Consider the following 16,148-nt stretch of genomic DNA (forward strand, 5'->3'; position numbering starts at 1 on the left):
TAAAAATCTTTATTCCAGGGACTAAACACAAGAGCTTCCTGTACTGACACTTCTCCCCAGACAGCAACGAGATCCAGGGTCTCAGCATGGCTCCAAGCAGCAGCTCGAGGCACGTTGTAGGGCTTCTGGACTATTATTGCAGCAATGCTGATATACTTGAATCCAGTAGCAAATGGGCAAATTCTGGCCCCACTCCTGTTTTTAACTGGGGAAAGGAACATTTGGTCAACTTTATAACAGAGCAGTGGAGGGTGCACAGGTAAACAGATAAGTCACTAACGGTTGCTCACAAAGCACTGTGGGATCGCTGTTGGAAGACTGCCAAAATAGTGCACAGCAGCATTGAGTGCACATGAACAACACACTGAACTAAATTTGCTGCAATCTTAGTTCACTTTGAAAGAGGACTTCAGAGTTCCCAATAAATACAGAGTTAGTGTGCTATAATTAATTGAGTTGTGTGCACAAGCATTTTCAAACCAGTTTAATTCAACATAATCTGATTTAAACCCCTCTGTAGACCAGCCCTAAGTGTGTTTGACTGAATCAGGACCAAAATTATTAACATTCATAGATGTTTGAACTGATCAAGTTGGCAAGAGCAAACTGGACAAATGCCCACTTCTGCAAAAAAAAAAATTTGGGACAGGGCTTTAAAAAAGGGACTGTCCCAGACAAAACAGGATGTATGGTCACCCTACTTGCAACCCATTATTCCTCCTCATAGCCTTAATCCTGCAACAAGTATGGTGCACCATACCAGGCAGGTGCAGCAGTCTGCCCACTTGCTATCTGTTTTAGGTTTGGGGCAATTGTTTTTGCTCCTTTCAAAAGAAGTAGATGGTTATGTCCCATCTTAGCTGTACTTCAGCTGAACTATAATCTTTCCACCTCAATACATCGTTCCATGCTCTTCCTTCTTGATAGCTCTCCACTGAATCTCTGCAGTATGTTGGAGAAGCAGACAATGATGCTCTTTTATCAAAATATATTGCATGATGAATTTTCTTTTTGTAAATATTGTTTTAAAAAAATCATGATATGCACTTTGCTTAAAAAGCACAGCTGTTTGGTTCCCTATCAGCATATAGGCAGTGTATTTTGGTTAGCTGCCTGGAAGGCATAAACAGAAGTAGGTGGATAAGACTGACTCTTGTGCATCTGACATGAAGACTGACTGAAATGATACCCGATCTGAACTCCCTTAAAAATAAATATTTTAAGAGTCAAATATTTCAGTTAAAATCTGCATGTTTATGGCAAAACCAACTTATAATTTAAAAGCAAAAGTTGGATTCACACATTCAACAAGACCAGCAAGGAATTTCCTATGCTATTATTCCCAGTGTTGGATGCAGGCAGGTGAGCAGAGATGAAGAGTGAAAGGGACATAAAGTATTAAAACTATTATTTGAATCAGATAGAACCAAAATTAGTGTAAAGCTTGTTTTATTTCTGAAAAACCATTAAAAAGATTGAAGAAAAAATTGTTACAAATGAATGAGTGATTTCTTTACATTGCAAGTTGAAGGCTGCATGTGTTCCTCTTGTGATGTCAAACAGGATTCTATGGGTAGAGCTTCACAGGGGGAGCTCCTTGACACTCAAAATCAATGTAATTATTCTTGAATGTTTTAAATGTGTGTGCTTAGAATAGCTCACACTACCAGCAACACTTCAAAACAAAACAAAATGAAAAAAAAACCCACAAAAACCTGGCTCTTTTCTGCAGGAACGTTGCTGATTTGTAGTAATCCACAGGAGAGGCTTAACCAGTTAGAATTTGTAAAAGTGTGCTGAGATCCTCCAATGCAATGCATTATATTAGTGGAAAATAGTATTATTTCAAGTTAAAATACAATGGTCTCACAGGTCTGATGTGTTTATGACAGTTTTCATGTGTCAGCTGTGGTACCTATTGCATTCTGATTGAAGGAAATAAATTGACTAAGCCACAAGTACTAGCTGTGAGTACTAGGTTGAGACATTGCATCTGACATTTTGTAAAAAACCAGGAAATCTATATGATTGCAACACACGCTGTAACCTTGCTAACCTACACATATGTTCTATATTATTTTCTATATCTTTGGTGAACAAACTGGGGAATCCAAATGCCAGGGATTTTGGACACATGCAGACTGAGTTTCTTCCAGTCCCTTACCAGGTGAGAGTTCTGGAAGTGATCAACACAAATGTCAGTCAGGATTTGCTAGCCTTGCTTACTCCTAAATTAGCCATGATCTTGCAACTGGCTCTCTGCAAGCTATCCTCACTGAGGACTATGCAGGGCAATCTTAAACTATCAGAACAAAACCATTTAAGGCCTTGATCCTGCAAAGGCATATGCATGTAAGCAGCCTCATTGAAGTCAATAGGACTATTCTCATTTGGAAGGTTAAGCATGTCTGTAAGTCTTTGCAGAATTAAGGCCTACATTATTTAAGTGCAAAAACAGCACCAGAAAAAATGAATTTAAAATATAAAACCTACTTTTGCATACCTGGGTAACTCACAGACAAATAGAATTTTACCAAACTCCCCCATAAAAACTCACACTTAGGGTATGTCTATACTACCTGCCAGATTGGCAGGCAGCAATTGATCCAGTGGGGGTCAATTTATTGCGTCTAGTCCAGACACGATAAATCAACTCCCGAGCGATCTCGCGTCGACTCCTGTACTCCACCGGAGAGAGAGGCGCAGGTGGAGTCGACGGGGGAGCGTCAGCAGTCGACACACTGCAGTGAAGACTGCACTCACTACGGTGAGTAAATCTAAGTACGTCAACTTCAGCTATGTTATTCACGTAGATCGATTTCTTCCCCCCAGTGTAGATCAAGCCTTAGAGTTGAAATACACAAATGTTCCAGTCCAAATGGTAATTTTTCCATAAAATTATAAATACCTAATTATAAACATCAGTCTTCTCAATTATGCTGTGTATATGAACATGTGGGTATAACATGTGACTGTAACAGTAAATGACCTATATATAGACAACTAGCAATTGCCTGTCTTGAGTACCAGGTTGGAATATATTTCCAAATATAGGTGCGTTTATCTTAATGTATTTCATATAAAAACAGTAGCAGTCCAACTCTGCAAGTTTATAAAAGAGATTCTTCAATAGCCCCAGTAGAGATTATGACCTAAGATTGTAGTTAGTGAATTGTGTGAATGTTACGTCCTGTGTACAGAATATGCTATAATTCTCTCATAAAGGTTTTCCCCCAAATATATTACATCTATCAGTCTGCGTGCCTTTACAGCAATCCAAAGACAGAAACTATGTAGCGGCATATATATTGCTAGTGCATGAGTCACCACGGTATCCAGATATATTGACTGCATATGGTTAAATAGCTACTATGGCAAAAATTGTACTCTGTATTGATAATTCACTACTACCATTTCTCCATTGGGCAGCTGAGAACATCTATTGTGAAACGATCTCAGCTGCCCAACATTTTAAAACATTTATTTTGCCCAACATTTTAAAACACTCTAGACAAATATTAGATGGCTGATTACATAGTTTTTAATATAATCAGGATCCTCTATAACACTAAGTAAATGTAAGAAGAGACAAAAGGAAATTTAGATCTCTCACAGAAAATACAGTGATCGGAATGAAATGAGGGATATCAAGGAAAATCTTGTGTATATTCAGCAGGTTTTTTTAAAAAAACAAACTGGTAACAGTTAACTTTAAATTGCTGTTATTATAGTAAGCTTACAAACTTTACTCTGCTTAAGTTAGGGCAGAAAGTTGAAGCAAGCTGCTGCAAAACACCATTGCCAGCAATCTAGTATTTACATTGGTTTCTTTTTTAAGTCAAAAGCTGGGGGAATTAAGAACATTATTAGGCTGCTAAGAAGGTAAGATTTCTTCCTAAGAAAATCCTTTGCAAAGTTAAATAGCTAGGTGTTCTTAAATAACCAAAAATGGCCTAGAAGAATTTGCTCAATTCGTGAGATAAGGAGAATTACAAGACATCTTACAGGTATATTTTACATGATGAATGTGTTATATTTTATAAAAAAAAATGTTGGTACCAGAACTGGCCAACTTTTCTTCCTAGTTCATACCTAATTGATATCAAAATACCACTCTATTCTAATATAATACAACCCAGGAAATTTATGTTTACTTGACTTTTAAATAATAATAAATATATTGGTCATTATGTATGTTGCTAATTTTTTTTGCAAGTTAAATGAACCTCCAAGTGGCACAGACTCTTAAAATTGTAAATTCTGGAATATTTCTAATGGAGAAAGGGGCCACTGGCAAACAAATGTAAAAAGATTTAATGAATTCCTAAAATGAACCTCTTACTTAAAGAAAGTATCTTTTTGATACACTCAAGCAGACATGCCCTGATACAAAAGTCTGACTTGGAAAGTCAGATATTTTGCCTCATCTGAATAATTACTAGCTTGTAGAAAAGTATGTTTGCAGTGTTGAAATTGCTGTGTTGGTGCCAGGCTAGAAGAGAGACAAGGTGGATGAGGTAATATCTTTTACTGGACCAACTTCGGTGGTGAAAGAGACAAGCTTTCAAGCTACACGAGCTCTTCTTCATGGCGAATATGAGTATTTCATTTCCTGGCAAGCAGAGGGGTGCACAAATGATAGCAGCCAACAAGACACTGTATGACAATGACCAGCTGACTCTTTTTCACAGGGCAAGAATTAGGGGTCTTTATGATAGGTGAAGTATAAAACAAGAACATTGGGATCCCATGGTGGCTGCAGGGGACTGAACTAGATGACCTCACAGAATATCAGAGTTGGAAGGGACCTCGGGAGATCATCTAGTCCAACCCCCTGCTCAAAGCAGGACCAATCCCCCATTTTTGTCCCAGATCCCTAAATGGCCCCCTCAAGGATTGAGCTCACAAGCCTGGGTTTAGCAGGCCAATGCTCAAACCACTGAACTATCCCTTCCCTTCTGAGCCTATGATTCTATGAGCATGACCAAGCCACTTGCACTTTTCTTTCACTGGGAGTTAATTTTAAAAGTGTTTAAAGTCTCTTAATTTGCCAAGGAGTTTTCCAGGTACATCTGAGGCTGGTCAGTCATTGCCAAAGGACCAGTGAATGAAATTCACTTTAAATTATCTCATTTTAAACTGTGGGCCTACATGCCAACTCCACCTCACAGCTGGTTAAACTGTAGGCATATTGTGTATATATATAGAAATGCCTTGAGATCCCCCTAGGGTAAAAGTCTCTGAATAAATGTAAAATTGACATCTGTGCAATTTAATATAATAAAATACCTTGTATGTTTATAGCACTGTCTTCAAAGGCTCTCAAAGCACTTTTGCCAGCACTAGCTTCACAGTATCCCATATTACACGGGATTTTCAAACATATGGTCTTATGAAGTGACGGATGAAGTGCATAGGATCACACCCCTCTGGCAGCATAGCCTATCCAACGCTATCTTCTCTCACCACAGATTGATACCTCTGCTCTCTGTCACAATTCAATTTTCAGTTCTCTCTGGGCATGACCAGCTGGGGAATGTCTCTGCAGGGCACAGGATAGAGCCTCTGCTCAACACAAAGCCTTCAGGGTGGATCTGTGACTTGGTCCTGACTGAAGGTAGGAGGATGGGTTGCTTCATAACATGATTCATACACAGGCCTCCACCCCACCCTAAAACACAGGGTCATGAAGCTTCATGGTCAGGGCCCACTGTGCTGGCCTCCCTGCTGGGAAAGAGGGAGGAGACGCGACTGTTCCCACATCGCCCACACTTGGGGAGAGCCAGCGAGCGACGGGGCTGGAGGGGGCAGGGGAGGGGCCTCGGAAAAGGGGCGGGGCAACAGTAATCAGTGTACCGCAAATAGGAAGTTGGCAACCCAAGCTTCCATCCTCACAGCCCCCACCCTCCGGCCCTGCTAGATGGGGGAGGCTGTCCCCCCGCGCCGCTCGGCCCCGCCCAGGAAGCTTCTCCCCGGGCTCCTCCCGGAGCGGGGTCGGGCCGGCCGAGCGCGAGCAGGCGCGCTCCCGCAGCCGGGGTGGGCGGCCTCCGCTTCCCTGCAGCCCTGGCGCGCGCCTGCCTGCGTGCGGGAGGGGGCGGTGCCACGCGCGCGCGTACGTCTGTGTGCGGGCAGAGCCCGTCCCCTTCCCCCCTCTCTGCGCTGGTTTCCTGGCGGGTCGCTGCCGGGCCGGCGTGGGTCTGGGCAGCACAGACAGGGAGGGAGGCGGGGAGGGAGAGAGGCTGAACCAGATCGTCATGCCGCAGCGGCCGCAGCAGGTAAAACCAGCCCCAGAGCATCTTATCCTCCCCCCCAGCCTGACCCACTGCCCTCCTCCACCCCAGTCTCCTGCAATAAAAGTGACCCCGCCCCACTCACCTCCCTCCCTGCCCTCTTCGCCCCAGACCTCTCTCACCCCCCAGCTGTGCCTGAGTTGCAGCAGGGGCGCTAGGAAGTGGCGGTGAGGCCTGTATGCTAGAGCTGCTGTAGGCTGCCCCTCTCTCGCCTCACAGAAACTTCCTCAGGGTCGTTTTGGGGAACTGATTGGTGCCTGGAGGTTAATTTATTACAAGCTGAGAGCAGATAGTATCAAGCAGATTTTTTTCCCCCCGTGTCTCTTTCATTCCTGGCTGTGGAAGTGGGTAGGGAGGAGGGGGCATGATCTGTCAAATTTTCCTCCCTGGATTTTTTTTTTTTTTTTGCTATATTTTCATTCCACTGTTGGGAAGTTAAAAACGTCAGAGTTCCTCCCAGCCTCCCAGTCCTTTATAAATAGTTCACAGAAGTTAGGTTTTCCTTCTTTCCTTCCCTCCCTAACACCTCCCCTCCACCATCCTGGTTCTTTTCACCTTTTGGTTTCAGTTCACTCTGATTCGCAGTCTGTTGCCTTAAAAACCGCAGTTTGACATTTAACCATTCCCTTCATATTTGTTTTCTTCTTCTCTTGGGTATAGTAGTTTGAGTTACTTAGCATCAGTTTCAAGGCAAGGACTGTTGTTAGCACACTTTCAACTGTTATAAACTGCTGTATACTCTTAGAGTGCTGTACTATATCTCCATAAGTAGTTTGGTTTAGCTAGAGATCCTTAAAAAGAACAGGAGGACTTGTGGCACCTTAGAGACTAACAAATTTATTTGAGCATAAGCTTATTAAGATCCTTATGGCTTTTTTTGCATCATGGAGCCTTTGTGGGCTAGTCCTAGGAAAAGTTTTGCTGCTGCCATATTGGCATCTTGCCTTAGTGCTGTGACTGTACATGTTTGTAAACATTTAGAAACCATTCATCTAGTTTACAGAAGAAGCATGTTCTGGTGGGTAGAACACTGAGTCGGAGCCAGGAGACCTGGGTTCTTTCCCCAGTTCTGCCACTTGCCTCCTGTGTGACATGTGAAATACACTTCTCTGTACTTCCGTTTTCCCCAATGGCAAAAATTGGTGGTAATACCTACCTTTGAGATTTATGGATGAAAAGCTCAATGTAAGAAAAGCATTGTTACACCAGTGACCATCTTCTTTGCTTTTGAAAAATGTGCTCATTGATGGATGTTATTTTTTAGGTCTGTTGTTTATTACACAGTAGTTATTTGTTTACTTGTATTATCTCTGTCAAGGTTTTTAGGCCAAAAAAACTCTACAAATGTTTTCCAAACAAATCTTGTCTACATTGTTGACACTGAAAATATTTAATTAAAAAATTTAGAGAGATCAAATGGAATTAGTAACCTCACATCATATGATGTATGCATACCTCACTTTGAGTCATCACATACTGTTATATTTGGAGCTTGGCTGGTTGGGATTTTATATTCCTTGATAATAGTCCACAGAGAAAGGAACCTAATGATTTTACTGTTTTCAAACCTGTTTGTATTTTGAAAATATAACAAATGCATGGCTTACTGTCGTTGCTGAGAGGTTCATTGTTAAACGTATTTCCCACATGGTAGGGAAATCTCCAGTTTTGGTATCAGAAGGCTCTAGCTACTGTCCCTCTGAAGTACAGAGATGAAAGCAATGAAGTGGAATATAAAGTTCATTGATAATGGTTGGTCAATTTTCAGCAGGCTTTTCTATTATTTGTATTGTGATGGCACCCAGAATATGCCAGGCATGCACTGAGGGAGAAATCCCCTGTGATGAAGAATTTGTTGTCTCAAGAATTTGATTATTTTTACAGCTTCATACTCTAAATTAATAACTTTAGTTACTTCTGAGCCGGTGAATGATGTTCGCCTGCCCTTTTATGGTTTGTGAACCTATGTTTTAACTATAGTGTGCAGATTAAATTAAGCATGACAACAGTAACTGTCATTTGTTAGACATACACATGTGGCAGGGTGTGTGTGTGCATATTTTTTATACTTTGTGATTTCATAATTCAAATGAAGCTACAAATAGATCAATTGAAGGCAAAAGCTATTTCAGAAAGCTACTCATGGGCTCTCTGTTGGCTCACAAAGTTAAGGTTGCCTGATGATAGCTTGTGCCCTTCCAGAATGTTCAGTTCAGCAAAACTCAGACTTCTGAAAACCATGAAATATAGAATTAAGGAAAATGCTCTGTCCTCTTTGAGCAATGCACCACAATGCCCATAGTGCACATACTTGCACTCTGCCTTTTCGCTTTAGTGGACAGACACTACCTGCATTTGTCTTACACTCAAATGCTGTGCCTGCTCCCCCAGAAGAAGACCACACCTGTTAAATTTAACAACCACATTATATCCTTTTATGACCCCTTCACGCTTGAACATAAGATATCACTTAAACCTCTACTTTCTCCCACCCATCATTAAATCCACAGACTGCTTTGATATCCCACCTCACTACTGACCGTACCTTTGTCTACGGACACAATCTATACAATTCTGCATTGAAATGATGCAGACTGGAACCTGAAGGTACATATGCAGTTCTTTCTTTAGATGACATTTATGGGGACTCAGATGCAGATCTCCTTATATCAGAGTCACAGCTCTGTGGTGCCTCTCAAACTAATCCCCAGATCTCCTCATATCACAATCAGAGCTCTTCCAACCTGTTCCAGCTTATTCCTCCACAATTCAGTACAGCTAACACAAGGAATACAGCTGGTATGCATACAGATAATTCCCAATGGCTATTGCAGCACAAGGGTGGGGCAGAGTTAAAGTTTTGTGGACATTTACCTTAATTCTGTATTTCAGAAATTTGAGTTTTGCTGACTTCGACATTCTGGAAGGGCACAAGCTACCACTGGGCAACCTTAGCTCTGTGTTAACTAAATCTTTTGCCATTTAATATCTACTGGTTTAGTCTGTCCTCTCTTTGTCCATATCGAATGTAATCCAGTATCAGAGGGGTAGCAGTGTTAGTCTGTATCCACAAAAACAACGAGGAGTCCAGTGGCACGTTAAAGACTAACAGATTTATTTGGGCATAAGCTTTCGTAGGTGAAACCCCCACTTCTTCAGATGCATGGAGTGAAAATATAGATGCAGGCATAAATATACGGACACATGAAGAGAAGGGAGTTACCTTACAAGTGGAGAGCCAGTGATCACAAGGCCAATTCAATCAGGGTGGATGTGGTCCACTCCCAATAATTGATGAGGACGTGTCAATACAAAGAGAGGAAAAACTGCTTTTGTAGTGAGCCAGCCGGTCCCTATTCAAAAAATCTGTTAATCTTTAAGGTGCCACTGGTCTCATTGTTAATGTAATCAAGTAATTATTGCTCCCTTGCCAATCACCAACTTCCAGTTCTGTGATTAATTCATCTTTATCATAAAGCACAAAATAGTTACCCTGTGTGGTGCTATGCCTTTTATGTTAGAAAAGTATTATCTATAATTTTTGGAAACTCCAGTGATGTTTTACTACAGGCTGAATGAGACCTCCAGCATATGTCTCCTATAGCAACACAGTTTCGCCCCCACATGTTATGGACAATTGTTTAAGGAGTAACTTAGCTATTCTCTGGTTGATTTGGTTGTCTATAACATACCCCCACTGGTACCCCTGCCTAGGATTTGTTAGTTAGCACAACGTTTCTCTTAACTGGGGTCCGCAAGGGTACTCCAGGTGTTCCCAGAGTGCAGGAGGCGCTGGGAGGTGAGGGAGAGGAGGCGGGGAAGAGGAGGGGCAGAGATGGGGGGGGAAGAGGAGGGGCGAGGGTGGGGCCTTGGGGAAAGGGTGGAGTGGGGACGGGGCCTGGGGCTGAGCAGAGGGGCGTGGGGTCCTCAGGTTGATAAAGTTATAGAGCCACTGAGTTAGCATATTGATGCATAAATATTCAAGGTCCTGTGGTTGAGTTATTGATAACCCTAAACCAGGAATGTATGAACTATGTTTAGCATGAAGCATGAAATACACATATTTGATAAACATGCCCATTATTATGTAGTATATAACTTTTTTCTTTATATATGCTTTGAGAGTAATCTTTTCTTTTTACTGTGAGAAACAAATATGGTTATTTGTTAAAACAGGATTGGACTTACGTTTCAAGGAAGGCATGGGGTCTTATGGACCCTCTAGAACTGTAGCTAAATATTTTTGATATTTTAATTTTATTCCCTTGTAACATCAGAATTGCCATGCTGGATCATACCGGTGATCATTTAGGCCAGTGGTACCCAAACTAGGGCTGCCGCTTGTTCAGGGAAAGCCCCTGGTGCGCCGGACCGGTTTGTTTACCTGCCGTGTCCACAGGTTCGGGTGATCGCAGCTCCCAATGGCCGCGGTTCATTGGTCCAGGCCAGTGGGGGCTGCAGGAAGTGGTGGCCAGCATGTCCCTCGGCCTGCACCACTTTCTGCAGCTCCCATTGGCCAAAAATGACGAACCGCGGCCACTGGGAGCTGCGATTGGCTGAACTTGCGGATGCGGCAGGTAAACAAACCTGGCCCAGCCCACCAGGGGCTTTCCTTGAACAAGCGGCACCCCTAGTTTGGGAACCACTGATCTAGACTAGTATTCTGCTCCCACAGTGGCCAAAACCAGATGTTTCAAAGGAAGTTTAAAAAAAACCCCATAATATATAACTGTAGAATAACGTGGCTATAGCAAAGGTTTCTACAAATTCCTATAACCTACTAGTTGGCATATGGCCTAAAGCATGAAAGTTTGTATCCCTTAAAATATTTTTTATTTTTAATATATACCTTCTGTATTGTGGATGTTTTTATTATCCATACAAATATCTCACCTTTTACAAATACTGCTAAGTTCTTGTTTTTTATTTAGCTAGCCACAATAATGCTCAGCTCTCTTATGAATGGTTAGGGAAATGTAGAATACAGCAATACATATGAGTAGTTTAAATTATTCCTTCCAGTATGCATTACCTTGCATTTGTCAACAATAAATTTAATCAGCCATCATGCTGTACATTCATCTAGGTTTTGTAGATATCTTTGAAGTTCAATCTTCTGTAGTGTTGACTAATCTAAATACTTTTTTTCTGCTAGTTCTGATGTATTGAGCTGTAAGAAACCCCACCATTAACCTTTTGCCATTCTGAAAATAGTCCATATGCATTTTCTCTATCTCTAAGCCATATTCTTTTGTGTAGTAGTAATGTACTACTTATATCATGATTAGTTTTCCTTAACAGCCTTGTTATGAGGAATACTGTCAGAGGCCTTCTTGAAAGTGTTTCTTCTTTACCCACTATTTTGTTGATATATATTTAAAGAATTCCTGTAGATTAGAGAAGCAAGATTTTCCTTTACAGAAGCAGTATGGGTTTGTTTCTGTTCAGTCTACGGAGTATGCATGTGTTACCTAAATTATCTTCTGTAAAATAGTTATTTTGTACACTTTCTAACCACATTAAGTAATTCTATAAGATCTTCTTTGAAAAGTAACTTGTAAAAATGGCATTGTAGATTTTATGTTAATTTCATAATGGTTCCCATATCAAATGTGCTCTGTTTAGTATAACTCTGACTACAACTTGAATAAATCTGAGTAATAAAGTGCCATCTCTACATAGCCACTTTTCAGTCTTTGATCACAAGGTAGTCAAAAATGAGCAAAGAATTTTCTCTAAATTATTCATGTGATTAATACTTGCTGGTTTTATAGTGCTTTCCATCCATAGATGTTGGTGCTTTACAAAGGTGAATATCCTTTTCATTGAGAGGCAAGTGATTTATCTGAGGCTTAACAGCAAGTCAATGATAAAGCTGTAGTCAGAACCCAGGTCCCATGATTCCCTATCACAGAGTGAATCCATCAGCATGAACCAAAATATTTGATAAGTCACTTGATTTAAATGTGTTTGTCCTTTCTTTTCCAAGTTTTAACAATCTAAACACATTAAATAATGGTGTCTTTTAAAGAAACTCCAGAAATATAGTGAAGGAGCAGGCTCAGAATGACGAGCTGGTCCTAGTGCATTCAGGAAGAATGCAAAGAAGTTTTTAGGAATGTAGTCACTGCTAGAATAAGACCATAGAAATCAATGGAGTTAGTCTAGGAGAAATTTTGGCCCTTAGTTTGTTGTTTTAGTCGAGATTGTTTTTAGTTTGTAGAACAGTACTGATGCCTGACCTTGCCTGTCCTGCTTTCCTTAAGTCTTTTGTACTGGAATGATAGTGGCTGGGGGAATTGGAAAGTGGGGCTGTTTTATGTTCAGTGAACATAGCTTATTTTCTAATTACTTTATGTTAATAAAGATAATTTTGTGTCTACTTCCTTTCCACCCCAACAATATAGAATATCTCTACATAGAACCAAATACTGGACACAGTTATTTGAAAATGGGTGCTTTGCTTGACTCTCAGTCACGAGTCAGTGGCATCCTGTTTCCTCCTTTAGGCCTCAACCTATGTTGCTGATAAATAAGTTGGGGGGAAAGTTAATAATATAATCTGTTCTTTTTTCCTTTGGCTTTTTATATCACTTCTGTACGCTGAAAAAAACAAAGTGGTATGTGTCAATTCTCAACGTAACTGTACCTCTGACCTCTTCATGGCCTCCCTGAGGGCACCCGTATTAGGCGATGGTCCGAGATCTTTCTCAGAGCAGGATCCCACAGCTTTCTAGATTGGGGTTTGGGCTGCAATTAACTGATCACCTGAGTAAGTCTGACTTCAGTTCAGCACTTGCAGTCCTGTTCTCCCCAGGGCAGTGACAGCCAACCTTCGTAAAACAAAGTATCTATTCAGAACAAAAAACATGAGAACATCATAATAAACTGCTTCTATGCAGGTCTTAAATGACTGACTGCTTGACAAGTTATCTTTGAAATGGAGACCTTGGCAGGTTTTTCAGTACTTCTGACCCATTCTGCAGGTTCTGTCACTCTTGGTCATAGCATCCTGTCAGGTCTTGGACTGAGGAAGTGTCCCTCTCCACTGTCAGGCTGGTGAATTACAGTTCCTTGACCTAGTTAAAGGTAACCACACGTGTAAGTTCCTCCAGGACTGAGGTGTTGCCTGTGGTGATACCTATAGTTCATTATGAATGAATCGTTATGCGCATTGCATCCAGTTGTCTAGACTAGCAGGCCAAGAATTGTTTTTTTATCTTGTTTTTTCTAACTGTAGACTCTCATTTTCACATAACACTTACACTGCCTATGCCTTGTTAACTTTACTTCCTTCCAGGAAAAATATAACAGGCAACATTTAAAAGAATCCTGTTCTTTAAAGTGTTCAGAAAGCTGGACTCTTGTAACTTTCACTTCCTCGTCTGATGAAAGAACAGTGAACAGCACTATGGAGGAAAATGTTACATACAGGAAGTTTGTGTGTTACTGTGGTTAGAGGGAGCTGCATTTATATCACTCTGGGTGTCAAAACCATTGCAAAACACTTTGAAAGAAATCAGTGGTTTGTATGCGCCCTTTCCAGCTGGTTACCCAATATTTGTATTATTTTGAATTTTTTTGCATCATCTTAATAATGAAACCTGCCTTAAAGAAAGGGAGATCGACTAAGTGGTGGTTGGTTACTTTATTCTCTTTTCCCTGGTTTATGAATTTGCCTACTAGCAGTCTCTCGTTGGAGTCTGTTTTCGAAGGCTTTTTGTTGTAATATTGCGACCTTTAGGTCTGAAATCGAGTGACCAGAGAGACTGAAGTGTTCTCCGACTGGTTTATGAATGTTATAATTCTTGACCTCTGATTTGTGTCCATTTATTCTTTTACGTAGGGACTGTCCAGTTTGACCAATGTACATGACAGAGGGGCATTGCTGGCACATGATGGCATATATCACATTGGTAGATGTGCAGGTGAACGAGCCTCTGATAGTGTGGCTGATGTGATTAGGCCCTATGATGGTGTCCCCTGAATAGACAGTTGGCAACGGGCTTTGTTGCAAGGATAGGTTCCTGGGTTAGTGGTTCTGTTGTGTGGTTGCTGGCGAGTATTTGCTTCAGGTTGGGGGGCTGTCTGTAGGCAAGGACTGGTCTGTCTCCCAAGATTTGTGACAGTGATGGGTCGTCCTTCAGGATAGGTTGTAGATCCTTGACTGCTGAATTAGAATTAATTTGCAAACTGGATACAATTAACTTAGGCTTGAATAGAGACTGAGAGTGGATGGGTCATTACACAAAGTAAAACTATTTCCCATGTTTATTTCTCCCCCCCACTCCCCACTGTACCTCAGACGTTCCTGTTAACTGCTGGAAATGGCCCACCTTGATTATCACTACAAAAGGTTTTATCCCTCCTCCCCCCCGCCCCCCGGCTCTCCTGCTGGTAATAGCTCATCTTAAGTGATCACTCTCCTTACAGTGTGTATGATAACACCCATTTTTTCATATTTTGTATGTATATAAATCTCCTCACTGTATTTTCCACTGAATGCATCCGATGAAGTGAGCTGTAGCTCACAAAAGCTTATGCTCAAATAAATTGGTTAGTCTCTAAGGTGCCACAAGTACTCCTTTTCTTTTCGCGAATACAGACTAACATGGCTGCTACTCTGAATCCTACTAGCTTACTTACATATTTCCACAATGACATACTTTAAATTATGACATTAAGGATAGAAAAGCTTCTCTTATCCCCAGACTGAATCTTGTCTCATCCTGGGACTTGGACAGATGTAACTTTGGAAGGAAATTCCATATTTGGAGAGACGAGTTGAAAACATTTTTGTCAGATCTTTTTTTTTAAATGGCAACTATTTAGAATAAATTTTGGGAGTTGGCAGAGATTAGCTGAGGTGTTCAAAAGTGACTGCTAAATTTATCGCGTGGATTACACCTCCGCACGTGTAGGAGAGTGTGTGCGTAATTTATGTGTGTGATAGCTTTGCCCATTAGAATGGAGTATGAGTTTGAGGGGAATCAGTCCTGATGAAACTGGATCAGGAAAAAGCAATGGTGTCACTGGACATAAGTGCACTCTGAAATCATGCCGAGTTGAGACTAATTAAGGTCCCCAATACAGAAGAAACCAGTGACGCGATCACCTGGTTCCAAACCCAGCTGAACTTCCATATGATTCTGGTAGCAATGGTATGCATGCCACTGCTTTAGTGAAAGGAGATGATTCTGGAGAGAAGAATCCTAAACCTATCAAACAGGACTCTGTACCTTTTGGGATTTGATAATCCAAGTGAATCAACTGGACAAAGCCCTCTCCAAGACTAGAAGTTTAACAGATCCGGGTAAGAAGAGAAAGTTATGTTTTGGGTAGACTTTGTGGGAACAAGTGGGAGAAGTAAGAGGAGAGAGTAATTAAGGGTGTGAGGGTAGGCGAGAGGGCAGAAGAGGAGACAGACATTGAAGACAACTCAGGAAAAGATACTTCATGATTATTATTGTAAAGAAAAAGTGGTGCAAAAACAGTACAAAAATGTAATGCACTCTTTTATTGTCCTAATTTGTATATGGTGTGGGATTGTATGGCCTTGGTTGGCATAGTAGCACAGATATTTTTCTTCCAGGTTAGTAGGCTTTGTCCTTGGTCTAATCCATGTCAGTTACATTTTCTGAGCTCCAGGTACTGGAATTGGAATACAGTACATAGCTTTTTACCTATAGATCAGGAGTTCAATCTGAACTGGGTCAATAGCAAGTGAAAGGCATTGCCATTTTATAGCTGTTTAGTGAAACTATGTGAAACTTTTTTCTTAGACGACTTCTTGCTGTTGCTGGCATCTGACCATGGTTTTAACTGTCATCCTTTTTGGTAATCTCAGTTGAGGTAGCT

The 16,148-nt window shown here is 41.1% G+C and overlaps 1 protein-coding gene across 1 annotated transcript in view; it reads left to right on the forward strand.

Annotated features, from left to right (window-relative positions):
- Positions 1-6,017: 6,017 nt before the first annotated feature.
- The window catches only part of TBC1D5 (TBC1 domain family member 5), a 469,719-nt gene continuing 459,588 nt past the window's right edge, over positions 6,018-16,148 (forward strand). The window contains exon 1 of the mRNA XM_074945686.1: positions 6,018-6,275. The gene's annotated coding sequence lies outside the window, so the exon portion shown is untranslated. The remainder of the gene's footprint in view (positions 6,276-16,148) is intronic.

This window comes from Natator depressus, chromosome 2 (assembly GCF_965152275.1).
Source record: "Natator depressus isolate rNatDep1 chromosome 2, rNatDep2.hap1, whole genome shotgun sequence".
Taxonomy (NCBI): Eukaryota; Metazoa; Chordata; order Testudines; family Cheloniidae; genus Natator; species Natator depressus.